Raw genomic sequence first — 19350 nt, forward strand, 5'->3', positions numbered from 1 at the left:
TGTGTTGGAGTGTGTTTTGCATACATGCCTGTATGTGTACAAGGTGCATTCCTGGGTATCAAGTGCCTTTGAAACTCATGATCTGGAGTTATAGATGGTTGTGTGCGACCATGTGGCTTCAGGAAACCAACTTGGTGGTGTATGCTTGTCATCCCAACACTGAGAAGATGGGTAAGAGGTTCAGAAATCAGGTAAAGGTAACAAAATCCTGCCTGCACCAGGGCAAGCCTATAAAACAGAAACCCTACCTCAAAAAAAAATGAAGGAACAGAATGGAAATAAAAAAGGGAAAGAACCCACCAGCCAAAGAGTTATTTTTTGTTATTTGCCTATTTTTGTTATTTGCCTCAGGGTAGTTGAGTAGGAAAGCAGAGCTCAGGTGAAATTTTAAACATGTTTACTATTTTCTTTGTCTCTCCTGAGACTGTACTCTTACTCTCCAGAGTAAAGGGAAGAGGGGAAAAGGGGAAACAAGAGCAGGAACAGCTGCGGCACCTCTAGGGAACACTTCAAAGAAACACACCTAATCAAGAGTCAAGTTACAGACCTTTCTGACACTTCTGCAATTAAGTGGATGCTATTTTGTACTCTAAATCATGTAAAAATGTTCAATTCTAGGAATTTACGATTTATAATATTCACATGTGCATTAAAGAATTTCCTCAAGGCATCATTCTGGCAATTTTACTGCTGCACTTTTAAAAATATACATATATTATAAAAACAAAATCACAAGCTGGGTATTGGTGGCGCGTGACTTCAGTCCCAGTACTGGGGAAGCAGAAGCAGGTAGTCTCTGTATTCTGAGTGAAAAATGTGAGCTTAAACCCAAGTACCAGTCAGCCACTAATAACTGATGTTACTCCAGCCTCTTGTTTAGCTACTGGGAAAACAAAAACAGACAAAAAAAAAAAAAAAACAAAAAAAAAAAAAAAACAAAAAAACAAAAACAAAAAACAAAAAACAAAAAAACCCTCTTTCCTTCTTTTCTTCTCCCTAAAAAATATCAACGCTCATTTGGATAGGTGAAACAATCTTTCTCACTGCTACAAAAGGGTAACTAAAGGTTGAAATCCCTAACTGGTACCAAGCAAGAATCTTGGCTCCCCAAATGAGAGCAATTTTCAGAAACAAATGTTCCACCAAGGGTTCCTGTAACCCTGGCTGTCCTGGAACTCATACTGTAGACCATGATGGCCTAAAACTCACAGGTGTGCAGCACCAACCACTGACTGGCTTTTCCTGCCTTTTAAAAATCTAGCCAATCTACCTAAAAATAAAGACACTAACCATCTAGGCCACTCATCTCCTGAATGCCCTGAAATGCATGTGGGGCAATATACCTACAACAAGGGCAGGAGACACCAAGCTCCTGAGAGAAGTGGTAAGTCACAGCTCTAAGATCCCACTGGTGAAGGACACCCTGCTGGCTTAGTTTCTGGTTCTTTCACATCTTAAACAACTTTTTCCACTGTTCACTTTTTAAAGGAAGGGACTATATCACTTCTCAGTAACTAAAAAGGTAGAAAAAAATTCTCATGTATTTTTCATGGAGCATACAACAAAGGCAGAGGAGAACTAATTATTTCAAGGCTGATTTTCTCATTAGAATCTAGGATTTGTATACCTTAATGAAAATATTAAACACCTTAACTGATGGTGAACCTTGCCAATTGGATGGATTTTAGAACTATCATGGAAACAACTCTCTGGGTATGTACGTCTAGGAGAGATTTTTCTAATTAGGCTAGCTGAGGTGGCAAGACCCATCCTAAATATGGTGGCACAATCCCACTGCCTTCAGTGAGATAGAATAAAAAGATAAGCACAAGCACTCATTTCTCTGCTTCTGACCTACCTACTATGCACTAGACCCAGAGCATCCTACTCCTGCTACCACATCTTCCCTGTTTAAGATGGTCTGTATCCCTGAGAACCATGAGCCAAAATAAACCCATCTGCTTCCTCCAGTTGGTGTTCTTTTATGTTATTAACAGTTATTCAAAAACTAAACTAAGAGCTGGAAATATATTGTTCAATGAGAAGAGTTCTTGTCTAGTATACTTAAGTCCAATGCCCAATATTACCAAACATAATAGTATCGCAAAGTATGGTATATTGTTAGAGGCCCAGCTTTATTATTCTCAACATTCCCAATATCAAGGCAAGAAGGCTAGGCAAGTTTGAGATCAGCCTGAATACAGAGATTATCTTAATCAATCAAACAAAAAACAATAAAACAAGCCAGATGGTAGTGGCACATCTCTTTAGTCCTAGCACTTGGGAAGCAGAGGCAGGCAGATCCTGAGATCAATGCCAACTGGTCTACATATCCAGTTCCAGACCATCCAAGAATATAAACACACAGGCACATACAGTTTAAAATAAAATACATCTAAGCATTCTTCTCATCAATTTACCCAGACTCACTGAACACTTTCTGTCCTATGTATGGCTTATGTTTAAAATAAAACTGGCAAAGTTCTCTGCCCCACTGTCATTTAGGGCAGAAAACTGGTTTTGGCAATTAAGACTTGTTTTGGCAAATAGTGGTAAAAACACCAGAGATCTTTTCCAAATTGCTTCATTTCTTTTGGAGTTTTGTTTTGTTTTTTTGAGACAGGGTTTTTCCTTGTAGCCCTAGCTGTCCTAGAACTCACTCTGTAGACCGCTTCTGCCTCTTTTTGCTGTTAAAAAGAAAACACTAATTGGTTCATTGTGACACAGAATACTAATTGTGGGTCCACTTACTTTCCCAATTACCAACAAAGAAGTTCTTGGTTTCCAGCACCCCAGAATGTTATCTTTAGGGTATAATATTACTGAGGAGTACAGTGATATCTCTAAAAACAGAATTTTGGAGACAGATATATGCAAAAAAAAATGTAAGACATAGGGACATGGGGGGGGGGGGGGGCGACAGGACTGACCATCCAAAAAACAAGAGCAAACAATTCACTTGCAGCTCTCAGAATGAACCAACAACCTGTCAATACCATGACTTTGAACTTCTGGCCTATAGAACTACCAGACACCAACAACATCTATTTAAACCATATTTTGTTACAGAAGCCATAGCAAATTCAATAACTCTGTACTACCTATACAATTTTCTGGGATTTTTGTTTTTGTTCTTAAATGATTTATTCTTTTACTTTTTTATATCCATGCATGCCTGTATGAAGGTGTCAGATCCTCTGGAACTAGAATTACAAACAGTTGTAAGCTCCCAGGTGGGTTGTTGAAATTGAACCCTGGTACTCTGGAAGAACAGCCATGGTCTTGACTAAATAGAAGCTTTGGCAAGAAAGGGAGGAGGTCAGGGGTTAAATCTTCCCTCTGTGAACTGGATCCTAATATCATCACTGTGCAGGAAAATCAAGGTAATTAAAGTATCTATAAACCCAGTTGTGGTAGTATATACCTGTAAATTCTAATACTGGAAGGTGAAGGCAGGAAGATTTAGAGTTTAAAAGTCATGGTATGAGACCTTGTCTCAAAAAAAGAAAAGAAAGGAAAAAATAGAAACAAAAACTGTAGCTGGTCTTTGCTACTTTGTGGGCTGTCCTTTTTCTCACCCTGTATCCTCTTGGTTTCACCTCCTATCACCAGATAGGAAAGAAAGGATCGGAGAGAGATCCTTGAATCTAATTTTTCTTATTTTGTTTCTTCTTTGAATACAACTAACCACAACCTACCACTACCACCACCACAAACCAGCCACCTGCGTTTATATACCCTCTGAAAAGTCCCCAGAATTCCAAATGTCACACAATCCCAGAAACTATATCTACAGTTGGCTTAAAACCATGCCTCTGCTAGAGCACAAGGGAGATCATAGTTAGATCATAGTCAGCTGGTGCAAAGCAGTCCCATAGCCCCCCACACCTGGGATTAAAACAAAAATACATTCTTAAAATGCTTCTGTGTTGGTTTTTCTTTTTGTTTTGTTTTTTTTTTCGGAGCTGGGGACCGAACCCAGGGCCTTGCACTTCCTAGGCCAGCGCTCTAACCACTGAGCTAAATCCCCAAGCCCGCTTCTGTGTTTTTCAAGGAAACCAAAATTGTCACTATACAAAACAAAGTAACAGGAGCTGGGGCACTGCTTAGTCGATAAAGCATTTGTCTTTCAAGCATGAGGACCTAACTTTTAGCCCCAGAAACCCAAGTTTAAAAACAAAGAAACTGAGAATGACTGTTTCTTGCTCCATCCAAAAGAAATAGCAAATAACATATAAGTTAGGTCAATTTAAATAATAAAATAATACCTGCATAATTTTAAGGGTTTTTTTTAGTGTATTTGTTTTGCTTTTGTATATATTTATGCTTGGGGCCCTTGGATGCCAGAAGGCATAAGATTCCCTAAAACTGGCATAATACTTTGTTATGAGTTGCTATGTGGGTATTAGGAACTGGACCAGATCTTATTACCCAATTTTTTTTTAATTTTTCTGTATGTGTGGGTATTTTGCCTATATATACGTCTGTGTACCGTATGCATACCTACTGTCTGTGGAGGCCAAGGCCAGAACAGGGCATTGAGTTCCCTGGAACTAAAGTTACAGATGGCAGTGAGCCACCAGTAGGTGCTAGGGATCAAACCCAGGTAACTGCAAAAGCAACAGAAGCTCCAAACTACAGTCATCTCTGCAGTCCCAGAACAGTGACTTCTAAACCGAGGAACCATTGCGCTAGTTCCTGGCACCCAGTACATCTTAAACTAGGTTTTGTTCTAGGGTGGCTAGAGGGCATATTTAGAAACTTCCTTGAGGGGTTGGGGATTTAGCTCAGGTAGAGCGCCTACCTAGCAAGCGCAAGGTCCTGGGTTCGGTCCCCAGCTCCGGGGGTGGGGGTGGGGGGGGGAGACACTTCCTTGAATTTCAGAGATCTTACTTTTATTGTGATTTACTTGTTTAAGTAATAAGTGATCAGATATCTTCTTATACAAAGTAAACTGCTGTGTTCTTTATTGGCTAAACTGGCTAGTATTAAACAGAAGAAATATACTAAAAGAAAAGACCTGTATTACTAAGACAGATCAAAAATATTGATGGCAGCAGTGGCCCACACTGTGAATCCCAGCACTTGGGAAACAGATAGATCTCTGAACTCAAGGTTAAGAAACCTCCAGGACAGCAAGGGCTATAAAGAGAAACCATCTCAAAAAAAAAAAAAAAAAAAAAAAAAAAAAAAAAAAAAAAAAAAAGAAAGAAAGAAAAAAAGAAGAGGTCTGATGTGGATGGGTAGAAATCAACAGCAAGCTAAGAGGTCATTCATTTAAAACTTTCCTTACAATAATATCCCCAGTGTAAGCAGCTTGTGTATCTTCTCTAGATCTTCTCTAGAGAATTTACTCAATATAAAGGGTCTACTATATGATATGATCATCTATGCAATTAAATTTTTCATCAGTAGGGAAAGAGAATGAACTACAGAGGTGGTAGTTTAGACAATCTTTGACTCGCCCCAGAGGCTCCTCTCTATGTCCCTCAGCGAGAGTGATGGCAATTTCAGTATGCATTTTAAATGAGTATGCATTACCATGGGAATATTTCCTCACTCAAAAAAACTTAGCTTTTCTGACTTAACTAATGGCCTATGGTGTCCTTCCAATTTTCATTATTAAACTAACTTGGCAGCCAATTGTTATATTAGCCATTTAAAAAAACTACACCGTGTATGTATACACATGCACCTATTGCACGGTTGCCTACATAGGTCAGAGCAAGGTATCTCAGATCCCCTACAAGTGGAGTTACATGTACTTATGATTTGTCCAATATGGATGTTGGGAACCAAATCTGATTTGTGCAAGTGCTCTTAACCACTGAGCCATTTCTCCAGCTTTTCTTAAATAAAACTACTAGATTCAGATGCAGTGGTGCAAACCCAGAAATCCAGCTATTGGGAAGGCTGAAGTGAAATATTCTAAAGGCCGGTTAGGTCCTGGTCTCTACAGTATATAATCATGCCCCTGAACATTGATATACATAGCCATTCATTTCTGTGGATTTTTATACAAAGCCTATTCACAACTGTATTAGGAGTGATAATATGGCAACTTGAATGAGAATGAGCACCATAGGCACAACTTTGAACATTTGGTGTCCCGAGCTGGTTAAACTATTTGGGAAAGATCAGGAATGTATGGTCTTGTTGAAGGAAGTGTGTCCGTTGGAGTGGAGTTTAAGGTTTTAAAAGCCTGAGTCATACCCAGTGTTTGTGTGACTCTGCTTTTTGTTTGTGGATCTGGGTATCAGCTCTCAGCTCCTATTCCAGTGCCATGCCTGATAGCTTGCTTGCTTGCTACAATGTTCCCCACCATGATAGTCATGGAATGTACTCTAATCCTTTGGAACCTGTGAACCCCAAATTAAACTCTTTCAAGTTGCATTTGAAAATTTTATATTTTTCCCTCCAGATAGGGTTTTTCTGTGTAGCGCTAGCTGTGGCAGTGCTGGAACTCTGTAGACCTGTTGGCCCTGAACTCAGAGATCTTGCTGCTTCTGCCTCCCAAGTGCTGAGATTAAAGGTGTGCCCAGCAGCTTCACATTTTATACATCCATGTTTTGTTTTTAGGGTTTTCAGGGTACTGGGATTAGAGGTATACACCATCATACCTGACTACACTTTTTTAAACATCAAGTCCTCTTCCTACAAGTTTATCACGGAGATTTAGAACAAGAAAAACACGTAAGTGTATTTATTTTTATTTTGGTTCTCTGACACGGGTCTAATCTGTCTAGCTGAAGCTAGCCTTGAAGACCTTGATCCTGCCTACTCCCACCTCCCAAATGCTTGGATTAGCAGGCATGTATGATAATATCTGGTATGAATGTATCTTGTAACACTAATTTATCATATGTTTGTAACATCTCAACCATACTATTATCTGGTCCAGTTGTATTTTGTCCTTATCCAATCTCTGTACCTCTGTACTCATCACCAATCCCTTCCTTCCCAAGCAGGTCTTGTTTTTGTTGTAACACTGGGGATGAAGGATTTGTACATGCTATATACATGCTCCAACACTAAGATATAGGCTTGATTCCAGCAGTTTGAATTTGTAAAAGTATTTTTATTACTTTGTGGGATTTTTTTTTTTGGTCTGCATGTATGTATATGCGCCACATGCATCTCAAATTGGAGTCACCATATGGATACTGGAAACCAAACTCTAGTAAGTGCTCTTCACCACTGAGTCATCTCTCCAGCCCCAGAGCAATAGTATAATCTCTTGGAGTTGTACTTGCTACCCAACTTTCTTGTGCTTTCTCTGTTCAAGAAACTAACACCAAAAGGTGGTCTTAAATCAAAACAAACAGGGGTTGGGGATTTAGCTCAGTGGTAGAGCGCTTGCCTAGCAAGCGCAAGGCCCTGGGTTTGGTCCTCAGCTCCGGAAAAAAAAAAAAAGACAAAATCAAAACAAACAAACAAAAAAGAGAAAAAAACAAACAAAAATACCCAGAATTAAAAAAAAAAAAAAAATATACCGGAGTTGGGGATTTGGCTCAGTTGGTAGAGCGCTTGCCTAGCAAGCACAAGGCCCTGGGTTCGGTCCCCAGCTCCGAAAAAAAAGAAAAGAGAAAAAAAAAAAATACCCAGAATAACCACGGACTGGCAAGACATGGCTATAAAATTCCATACTCAAAACAGATTAAAGCAAGAAGATAGGAGAGTTCAAGTCCAGCTTGGACTACAAAAGATCCATCTCAAAGAAATCAGGAGAGAAAACAAAAACAAATCTGTGCTTATAGATTTAGTTTCATAGTTCTAGTTGACAAAACAAAGTTTTCCTTTCTGCATTTTTTTGGAGGATGGGGGAGTATATATAGTCTGTAACCCAAACTGACCCCAGAATCTAATCATTCTGTCTCAGTTTTTTTTTTTAAAGATTTTATTTATTTATTATATATAAGTACACTGTCGCTGTCTTCAGACACACCAGAAGAGGACATCAGATCTCATTACAGATGGTTGTGAGTCACCATGTGGTTGCTGGGAATTGAACTCAGGTCCTCTGGAAGAGCAGTCGGTGCTCTTAACCGCTGAGCCATCTCTCCAGCCCCTGTCTCAGCTTTCTAAGTACTAGATTTACAGGATCATATAAGCCATATCCTGACTTTGATTTTTCTTTTTCTTATTTTGGTAGAAAGAGATTGGGTCTCCAACTCAGGCTGTCCTAAAACTCACTATGTAACTCTTACTTTCATTTCCCAAGAACTCAGATTATCATTATAAACCTAACCCAAGACTTCTTAAATTACAGGGCTGGGCATGGTGGTTCATGCCTTTAATTCCAGCACCCAGAAAGCAAAGACAGACAGTATCTCTCTGAGTTTGAGGAGAGACTGGTCTACAAAGAAGTTCTAAACAAACCAGGGCTACATAGTTTAACACTGTCTCAAAACAAACAACTATATAACCTAGGGGCTAGAGAGATGACTTAGTGGTTAACAGCTCCCAGCACCAGTACTAAGCTGAGCATCCCAACAACACCTGTAATACCAGTGTGGGGAGGTGACAAAAGAACCTTTGAGGCCTAGTGAAACAACAAGAGCTCCAGGTTCAGAGACTCTGCTTCACAGGAAGAGACCGAGTAAAAAAGAGAGACACCCAATGCCTTCTCCTGGCCTCTGCATGAACACAGGCATGTGCAGACACATGTGTACACACACATACACATTACAACATAGAATTGAGATTTAGAAATCTTATGGATTTAGAATGCTAAAAATTCAATATAACAGGTGGGTGGAGGTATGGGTGTGTTTTGAGACAGGGACTCACTATAAAGCCCTGGCTGGACTGGAACATAAATGTTCCTTAAAATGAGTGTGCTTATTAAGATTCTTTTACCACAAGCATTTACCTTAGAATTAATGATTCAACTTCAACTGTCTCCAAAAAAACACCAGCAGCACTACTGGCTTCTCCAATTTACAGTCAGGGTATAACTCTGCAATGACAAGAAATGATAAAATGTTTACTACACCTTAAAGAATCTATTATTGCTTAAAACCCACAGCTGGAGAGATGATTCATTTATTAAGAGTGCTTGCTGTAGTCAGTCGTGGTTAACATATGTCTTTACTCCTAGTACCTGGAAGGAGAAGACAAATAGAGCTCCAAATTTAAGGTTAGCCCGGCCTATACAGTGAGTACCAGGACAGTCAAAGCAATAAATTGAAACTGTATTAAAACAAAACAAACAAACAACAAAAAAACCCACAAAAAACAAACAAACAAAAACCAAAAAACAACCTATCCCAACTGTTTGCTATTCAATTGTGGGAACCTGAGTTTGAATCACCAGCATGCAAATAAGATCTGGGTGTGTGAATGTGTGCACCAGCATGCATGCATGTGGGTTTCCCCAGCGTTAAAAGACTATCTAAAAAAAAAAAAAAAAAAAAAAAAAAAAAAAAAGGAAAAGGATGAGGAGAAAGAAGTATTACAGCACTAATAGAGGGATATCTATCTGCTGGTAATGCTAACTCTGAGCTGATGTTAAAATGGAATTCTATTCTTAAACTGGGAGGGGTGGTACCTGCCTAGAATCAACATTTAGGAGGCTAAGATAAGAAAATTGTCAATTTAGAGTGAGCAAAATTCTGTCTCAAAAAAACTGGGGAGAGGAGTATACCTTCACAAGATGTAAGGGCACTGGATATCAAGACTGGCCTGAACTCCCAAGATCCACAAAAGACTCCTGAAAGTTGTTTTCTGACCTCAACAATCTCTAGTCCCCCTTTCATACATACAAGCACATATAATAAACATTTTCTGTTTCAAAAAAGTGAGGGGGACTAGAGAGATGGCAGTTAGATCTCTGTGAGTTCCAGGACAACTATGGCTATACAAAGTACCTTGTTTCAGAAAAAAATAAACAAAAAGATGGGGAGAAAGATGACTGAGAATCTAGTTTAGTAGCCAAGGACATAAGCAGCAGCATATTCAATCCCCAACAGTTTAAGCCAGGTAGATATGCTTACATGCATGCCGATAAATCCATCACTATGGAAACAGAGACAGCAGAGATCAGACGTTCAAGGTCTGGGCTGGTGATATGGCTCAGAAGTTAAGAGCACTTGCTGCTCTTCCTGAAAACCCAAATTTGGTGCCCAGTTATGACCCACACACACTATGTAGTCTGAAACAAGAAAAGTGGTTCAAGATCATCTGCAGCTACCTAGTTTGAGCTAACCTGGACTATAACACTATCAAAACAAAACAACAACAAAAACTAAAGAAACAAAGATTGAGAAAGCTGTCTATCTTAGAAAAATCAGACAACAAAATTAAAAATGTGTTTGCCGGGCTGGAGAGATGGCTCAGTGGTTAAGAGCACTGACTGCTCTTCCAGAGGTCCTGAATTCAAATCCCAGCAAGCACATGGTAGCTCACAACCATCTGTAATGGGATCTGGTGCCCTCTTCTGGTGAGTCTGAAGACAGCTACAGTGTACTTATATATAATAATAAATAAATCTTAAAAAAAAATGTGTTTGCCTATTGTGCAGGATGCATGTGTACGTCAATCTCTATTAACATACATACACAATTCTTACCCAGAAAAATCAAAAGCCCATGTGTGATGGCTGTTCCTGGCTATCAACTTGACTACATATATAATTAACTAAAACACAACAGCTGAGCACTCATGTGAGGGACTTTTTTCTTTTTTAAAATTATATATTTTGTATTTAAAGTTATGTTGTGTCTCCAGTCAAAGACAGCAGCAAGCCACCAACTATGTATGTAGGTATTAGGAACTGAACCTGGGTTCCCTGGAAGAGCAGTCAGTGTTCTTTTTTTTTTTTTTTTTTAAAGATTTATTCATTTATTATATATAAGTACACTGTTGCTGTTTTCAGATACACCAGAAGAGGGCATCAGATCTCTTTACAGATGGTTGTGAGCCACCATGTGGTTGCTGGGAATTGAACTCAGGACCTCTGGAAGAGTAGTTGGGTGCTCTTAACCGCTGAGCCATCTCTCCAGCCCGCAGTCAGTGTTCTTAATTAACTTAATTAACTTAACTAGCCAGCCATCTCTCTAGACCAGAAGAATTTTTTAAAACAATTAAGTCATTTAAGTGGGAAGATCCTCTTCTGATCTGATCTTTGAAATAGTTACACTTTTAATCCAGATCTTTTTTCTAATCTCCCTGCTGCACCCCCAAGACAGAGTCTCACTTTGTAGCTCTGGCTATTCTGGAACCTGATCTGTAGACCAGACTGGCCTTGAACTTAGAGATTCACCTGTCTCTGCCTCCTTAGTGTTGGGGATAAGGGCCTGTACCTCCACTGCTCAGCCCTGGTTGGAAAATTATTCACTGTAATAACTAAATCTAAATGCAGCACAGGACAAATGCATTTGAGAAGTTTTAGTGTGGTCCACTAGCACTACTTAGTTCTCTATCAAACAAAGTAGTAGGGGTTGGGGATTTAGCTCAGTGGTAGAGCGCTTGCCTAGCAAGTGCAAGGCCCTGGGTTCGGTCCCCAACTCCGGAAAAGGGAAAAAAAAAAAAAACAAAAACAAACCAACAAAGTAGTAAAAGTCCTTACTGCCATTTACTATTAAAGAGACAGAATGACTAGTAAGTGAAATGAGTAAAGTATGTGGCTGTTTCGTTTTAAGCTATAGTAAAGTTTCAATGAAATATTGATTTTTTTACAATATACATGCATTATTTCTATTACTGTCAATTGTATACATATTATTTTCAAAACAGAAAAGAAATGAAAAATATTTCTTCTAGAAGTTCCAAGTAATTTGTATTCAAAGGTCTATTGAAGCTAATAAAGTTCGGTCAGTTTAATCCTAGCACAGAAGGCAGAGGCCTTCTTCTCTGAGTTCCAGAACAGTCAGGGCTACACAAAGAAACCGTATCTCTAAAACAAACAAAAAAAGCTGGAAAGATGGTAAAGTGCTTGCCCTGTAAGAAGATGCCCAAACCCTTAGAGGCAGTTATGTGCAGTTGTGAACCACCAAACATGGGTGCTGAGAATGTAACCTGAGTTCTCTTAACCTGAGTCATTGCACTGGTCCCTTCTTTTAGATACAGACTTTCACTGTGTAGCCTTGACTAGCCTAGAACTCACCCTATAGCCTAAGATGGCATTAAACTCTAAAAATCCACTTACTTCTCTACCTGTGGAATGATGGGACCAAAGGCATGGACCACTCTGATCAGCAGAATCTCATCATTCTCAAAGTTTTGTTTTTCAAACACACACACACACACACACACACACACACACACACACACACACACACACACACACACACACCCAGAGAACAACTTGCAGAAGTCAGTTCTCTCCTTTCACCATCTGGGATTTGGGGATCAGACTCTGATCATCAGATTCACTGGTAAGCACATTTCTTTCTTTGCTAATATTGGTTAAGGCTCCAAGATACTAGTTTTACTATCTTTGGTGCTAAGGATGAAAGCCAAAGTCTCCTGAGGTAATGCTGGCTTTCTCACAATGAAATTTCCTGAATAACTTTAGGAGCACCCTCATCTCAGTGAGCCACTCTATCAATTCTCCATAACTCAACTCTCTACTAAAATAGAGGGAAGTCAGTTATTAATCATTAACCTCAAAGAAAAAGAATTACTAAAAGCAAAACAATGGCTTTCACAGATGTGTAGTAATTTTAAAAATGAAAATTCTCAAAAAATTCTCAGTGTCACTTAGAAGTTACCACCACTCCTGAATGTGTCTACTTTCTTTCATAGGAGCTTCCTACCCCTTCTCCACGTAGTCATTCACAAATGATACTGTTTTTCCTTTCCTATCACCACCCCCTTCCTTTGGGTAGTTGCCAAGTCTTATGGCTTACCTGCCCAGTCATTTCTCTCATATTAATAAAGAGCAGTGTGAGCTGGGTAGCAGGGACTCACATCTTTAACCCCAGAGCCCAGAGGGGTGGCGGATCTCTGAATTTGAAGTCAGCCTGGTCTAGTCTACAGAGCCAGGACAGTGGGCTACAGAGAAACTCTTTCTCAAAACAAAACAAACTCTAATTCAAGGGTTTTTGTTTTGTTTTATGCAGTACTAGAAATTGAGCCTAGAGCCTCTGAATGCTAAATAGGCTTTCTACATCCCAGAGACCATTATGTTTTTTGTTTGTTTTGGGTTTTTTTTTTAGGGGGCTGTCTTGCTATGCTTTGCTACCAGGACTTACTTCAGACTTGCTATGGAGGGAGGGCTACAAAAGGCCTTGAAAGAGATCATGACCCTCAGCTTCAGAAGCCATTAGAACTAAGGCTATTCCCGCACAAGGCAAGCTCTGGAGAGTCTCAAGACAACCAGTCCAAACTCTTGGACGTGGCCTTTCCCTTTGTTTGGCCTTCTGAGACAGACCAAACTTGCAGTTACATTTCAGATGCTACAAAGCAAAGCAAAGCAAAGCAAAAAAAGGAGACTTTGAAAATAAGTCAGCTAGGGCACATGACTATCATTTTAAAGGCACTGCCTTCTAAAACTCCTTGTGCTTCAGTTCCAAAACAAAGTATTTCCATGTTTTAGGGGACCCTCCCTTAAAAAAAAAATCTTTCTAAAAAATGTTATCAGGCAAGATAGCACTTAGGAGGCAAGTGGATCTCTATGAGCAGGCCAGCCAGTTCTACAAAGTGAGCTCTGGGAGAGCCAGGGCTTTGTAGAAACCCTGTCTCAAAGGGCTGTTATCAAGATACATTGTGAAAAAAAATTTTTTTCAACAAAAGAAAAAATTTCAGAAAACAAAAGTTAAGGTAAATAAAGCCCAAATAAATAAAAGTCACCAAGGAAATAAGGCTGAACTCCTGATCCTGCTGGTACTTCTGCCAGGATCCAAAGCCAGCCCCACCATGCCCAGTCACAGAACATTCAGAGACCTGCATCACAAATGCAAAATGGGACAGCAAATTAAAATGCTTGTAATAAACAGACAAGTAGGACACTGCTCCAGTCAGGGATGCCCATCAGGCTGTGCTGAGAAGGTCTGTGGCAACCAGGAAAGACACGTCTCAATCACAAGAGAACTAATTTTTAAAGAGCTGCCCGAATCTGTATGTATGTATGTATATGTATGTGTGTGTGTGTGTGTGTGTGTGTGTGTGTGTGTGTGTATATATATATGTATATATATATATATATCTTTCCAAATGCTAACAATTCAATTTTAACTCCATGTAAGCCAAACAAAACCAATCTAGAGACTGGATTTAGTCCAAGAGACTTAAATGTTCAACTACCACCATAAAAGAAAAACAGGTTCCACTGGCACCTAAGGCAGATGTCTATCCTATGCTTCCAATAAAGCACACTTTTTAATGCAAACCTGAAAACCACCTGTTCTCACACCAGACTTTCCACTTCTGCCACTAAAATAAGATCTATAAACAAAATCTAAAAGGAGCCAGTTGAGCTATCCTCAGACAGTTGCCAAGTTTAAGGACAGCCTGAGCAACCAGGCAGTCTTTATAAAAATTAAAAAGACAACAGGTAGAGGTGGCACATGCCTTCTTTAGCACTCAGGAGGCAAAGGAAGGTGGATCTTTGAGTTTGAGGCCAGCCAGGTCTACGCAGAAACTGCCTCAAAAAAAAAAGAAAAAAAAAAAAAAAAAAAAAAAAAAAAAGGGAGAGAGAAAGGGGGAAAAAAACACAACGAAAACAAAACAGCAAATTAACTTATGTGAACTAACTTTTAACTTTTAGCTTCCTCACATCTTCAGGACAAAATGAAACTAAGCATATCTAATTTCTGTGGCACATCATTTAATTATTTCTTCAAAAAAAGAAAAGTTTCTTTAAAGACTAATAAGACAAACTTTTAGGCCTTTATATTTTTATAGGTTATAATCCTACACTACAGGGTCTAAAGCAAGTGTTCTTTGGTGTTTAATTAGCATTTACTAGGAGTTTCATCATAATTTTTTGGGGGTCAGGGAGTTCAAAACAGGGTCTCTGTATCGTTGGCTGTCCTGGAACTCTATCTGAACCTCCTTAGCCTCTCACAAACCTAAACTTTTTGATATTCATAACTATAATGGAGACACTTCTAAAACTGTGCACACTGCATAAAAATTATACAGAGATCTTGGCCTTCTTGAACTCTGAATCATACAGTAATGTCTGGACTCTAGAGAACATAAAGCTAATCCCTAGTCTATGCTGTAATTCTATCCTACACCTCCACCCATTATTCTACACCAGGCAAGTGCTGTCTCCAGCCTCTATTACCCTACAGTGCACTACACCGAGCCCTGCAATAATGATCTAACCCACAACCTAAGTCACAAATCTTTCCTCTTCATCTGTACCAGTGAGAAATCCCTTCACCAACCTCCGCACCTCTTAACTTACTTTAAAAGTCATGCCTGTCCGCCGTACTTGGCCTTCTTTAAAAAAAAAAAAGAAAGAGAGCAAGAAGGAAATCTATCCATTCCTATGTGAGCACCTACTACTCCTTCCTCCTGAATACTCTCTCTGCAATACCCCACAAAGCTGGTTCCTCAATTGTCTCCCAAACAACTCAGGCCAGGCATTCGAACTCTAGTCCAAGCGCTCAGGAGGAAGAGACAGAGGCCAGCCTAGTGCACATCAGCTGCCAGGGAGGCAACTGGTGACCACACTGCCTTGGCTTCTTGCACGGTACTCACAAAGCCTAAACACATGCTGGGAAGATAGGCTGCCAGGCACTACTGAATCATTCACCCACAAAGAGTCAATTAGTTGGGGCTGGGGATTTAGCTCAGTGGTAGAGCGCTTACCTAGGAAGCACAAGGCCCTGGGTTCGGTCCCCAGCTCCGAAAAAAAAGAACCAAAAAAAAAAAAAAAAAAAAAAAAAAAAAAAGAGTCAATTAGTTCACTGACCCTAGAGATTTATGAAGCAATCCACCAAAATCTAGTATTTAACCGAAAACATTTACATTTCCTTCAATTTAGATCTCATAATTCTCCAAAGAGCCATGGTAGCATTCTAAAAATCTTTCCAATCTAAACTATATAAAAGCCAGGCATGGTGGCTGGTCCTTGAGACATCACCAGGACAGCCTCGACTCAGAGATCCTGTCTTGGGAAGGGGGCTCTAAAATAAACTTTAGTTTGAGCTCCTCAGACAGCCTAGTACCTCTTTTGTGCAAATCTTAGACACACTCCATGGGTTTCTTCCAAAAACTAACTAATACAAAGCAGATCACTTTTCATAATCTAGTTTTGGTTTTTGGAGAGAATATCTCTGCACAGGCCCAGCTGCCCTAGAATTAAGTAAACCAGGCTGACCTTGAACTCAGAGATGCATCTGTCTCTGCCTCTCAAGTCCTGGGATTAAAGATTCGTCCTACCTAGCCCAGCTCTTCGAAGTTTTCCTTTCTTCTGCTCGAAGGAAAACCAATATTTAAGAGTACTCAAAGAAGGGGGTTGGGGACTTAGCTCAGTGGTAGAGTGCTTGCCTAGCAAGCGCAAGGCCCTGGGTTCGGTCCCCAGCTCCGAAAAAAAAAAAAAAAAAAAAAGAAAAAGAAAAAGAAAAGAAAGAGTACTCAAAGAAAGCACTCAATCACGGAACTACACCCCAGGAATGTGATCCCTGATTCCACTAACTAATCCAAATTCCAAAATGCCCATACTTGATAGCAAAGAAATATACTGGAGCATTAACAATTACCAGCACCCCATTCAAACAGAACTGTACTTAGTCTGCAGACTAAAATACCAATCTTACTAAGTGCGATTATTGATCTCATCAGTCACCAACACTCAGGAGACAGAGAGGCCCTACATCAGTCAATCTCTAAAACTAGAGATCCTACATGGGTACTAAAAGAATTGAAAAACAAAGAAATGATATTTTTAGTAAGTCTCTCCCAACCCCCAAGACAGGTTCTCACTATGTAGTTCCAGCTGGCCTGGAACTCAGAAACCTGTCTACCGGTGCCTTGGTATGATTAAAGACAAGAACCACCACACCCAGCCATTCAGCCATATAGTAACCTTCAACCAGTTCTTTTTACAAAATTTAATCACACCGCAGAGTGGTGGGCTCACCTTTGGGAGGCAGGAGGCTGGGATCTTCTCCAGCCAGCCAGAGATAAACAGTGGGCCCCTGTCTTTAAAAAAACAAAACACACACAAAACAAAATCAAACAAATAAAAAAACCAATAGGGGGCAAAAGCCCATAAAAAATCAGCACTGAGGTAGAGGCAGGAGGCTCAAGAGTTCAAGGCCAGGATCAGCTACATACAGAGTTTAGAGGCCAGCCTGGACTTGTTTCAGGGGAAAAACAAAAAGAAAAAAATGCAATCATGCTGAAATACTTTAACTACTTTTTAGCTCACTAAGTACTAACATTAATTCAGGATACATGTTTGCAAAGAAAGAACCAAAAAAATACAAAGAACTGTTTTTTTTTTTCACAAGTTTCAAGGTAACAGCTGTCTAACATTTATACAGAATAATATATATTTAAGCTGTCTAAATAATAGGATTGACTACTGGACAGTATTTCCACAAACAAAACTAGGAAAAATCTGAAAAATGACAGTATAATACAAGCCTTTTGACTCAGGACCCACAATCAAAACTCCCATACACGCTAACAAGGGGCTAATCTTCAGTTAATTTCATTGAATATTTACAATAACCCACTAAAGGTAGCCAGAGCTGTGCACTGCCATTTGGGGGGGGGGAGGGGGAAGGTACGTGGAAGTAAAAACTGAAATTTAAAATCAAAAGCTGGTAAAGCCGACTTTATTAGCTCTGTCCTATTGCGTCCTTGCCATATCCAATTAGCAACCTCCCCGTTAACACAGTACTCTCACCGATGGCTTCCAACTTCTGGGCCACCAATGTTGCCGCCACGCTCCACCCGTCAAGATTCAGAAGAGCGAATAGAGAAAAGTTGTTTAAGTGTGGGACACAACTGTTTCTCATAAGCAGGGCACACGCCAATCACCAAAGGAATGCAAGTCAGCCTCACTTGCAACCAAAGGAAGAAACTGGGAACTATTTTTCCGATAGGAAATAAACTTGGACTATGTCTCTTTCGGCCACAAGGTAGGAGAAAAACAAAACAAAACAAAACAAAAAAGCAAACAAGAAAAAAAAAGAAACGGAAGGAAATATTAACATTTAGTGTGTTATCATCCACATGCGCTCTAAAAGACAGAACCAGGCCAATTGAGACTAGGTGGGGGAAGGGCGTTCAAGAGTTCCCGAAAAAAAAATTTTTTTCAAATAATGGGGTTCGCCCAGCCAGGGGAGGGGGGGGGGAAATGTAGAGTTGGTGGGAGCCGTCGGTTCCGCACAGTGCACAGAAGTGTGCAAGAGAGAAGGCGGCCGGAGCCTGGAGAACTAGGCCGGAGCGGAGGGAAGCGCTGAAGGGCGGGGAGGGGGAGGAGCCGATCGAGGAGGCCCGCTCAGAGCAGGCCCGGGCTGAGCGTGGGGGAGCCGCCGCACGCTAGGCCTTCCCCTCGCCGGGAAACAGCCGGCGCCGAGAAAAGAGAAAAACTCCAAAACACAGAGATTAGTTGAAGTGTCCTAACTCCCATCAGCTGCGTTCACTCACCTTGACCGGCCGAAGCGACTACAGCTGCAGTCTCGCAACGGCACAACCGGCCCGAACCTCGCCCCCGCCCGATAGCGCGCCCCGCGTCCCCGCTCCCCGACGACGCCTGCTACCGCCTCGGTCTGCTACCTCCTGGGAAATGTAGTCCTATGCTCCTCTCTCCTGGCTCACCGGACGTCCTCTCGAACTCTATTTCCCACAAAGCAAAGCGAGCGTTGGGCCCACCGCTTTGCGTCACGCGCCCGAAGATCGGCGATCACGTGGGCAGCTGCGTTGTGTCTCCATCCCCCTCCCCCCACTCCAGCTTGGGTGGCCTGAGGAAGAGGGAGGGAGGTGGACGGAAGAGGCCGGGGCATTGCTGACGCCACTGCCCCCACCATTTTGGAGAGGCCTCTCGCGGGGACTGAGGGAGGGCCTGAGCCCCACCCACTGGACTGCTTGCTTCCGTCCCCGGAAATTCTCTGGTTTTGTGGCTACCAACCAGCCCTCTTGGCTTTCATTCTGTACCCTACCCTTTCCCCGCTTTCTTGACCTTGAGCAGATCATTTGTGTATAGAGTGAGGTTCATAATTTGTACCTCACAGAGTTGTTGAGAGGCCCGGATAAAGGAAAGCACGTAATGATCACCCGGAATCCAGAAAATGCAACGCAAAATGGAGAAGAGTTCTTGTTTTTATAGTGTGACCTCAGGGGACCCAGAAGCCTGGTGGATCTCGCTCTCTCCTACAGCCGCTTCCCATCCCATTTAATGACAATAAAAGCCCAAAGAAGTTTATAGTTTTGGTTTTTTGG

General features: G+C 40.8%; 1 protein-coding gene across 16 annotated transcripts in view; it reads right to left on the reverse strand.

Annotated features, from left to right (window-relative positions):
- Thrap3 (thyroid hormone receptor associated protein 3) overlaps positions 1–18636 on the reverse strand; it is a 42058-nt gene extending 23422 nt beyond the window's left edge. For 4 of the 16 annotated variants that reach the window (XM_087549300.1, XM_087549294.1, XM_087549307.1 and 1 more), the window contains exons 1-4: positions 18559–18636; positions 17039–17100; positions 15766–15799; positions 8873–8959 (exon numbers count right to left, since the gene is read on the reverse strand). The gene's annotated coding sequence lies outside the window, so the exon portion shown is untranslated. 16 annotated transcript variants of the gene reach the window in all.
- Positions 18637–19350: the final 714 nt, after the last annotated feature.

The sequence above is a fragment of the Rattus norvegicus genome, chromosome 5 (genome assembly GCF_021556685.1).
Source record: "Rattus norvegicus strain SHRSP/BbbUtx chromosome 5, alternate assembly SHRSP_T2T, whole genome shotgun sequence".
Lineage (NCBI taxonomy): Eukaryota > Metazoa > Chordata > Mammalia > Rodentia > Muridae > Rattus > Rattus norvegicus.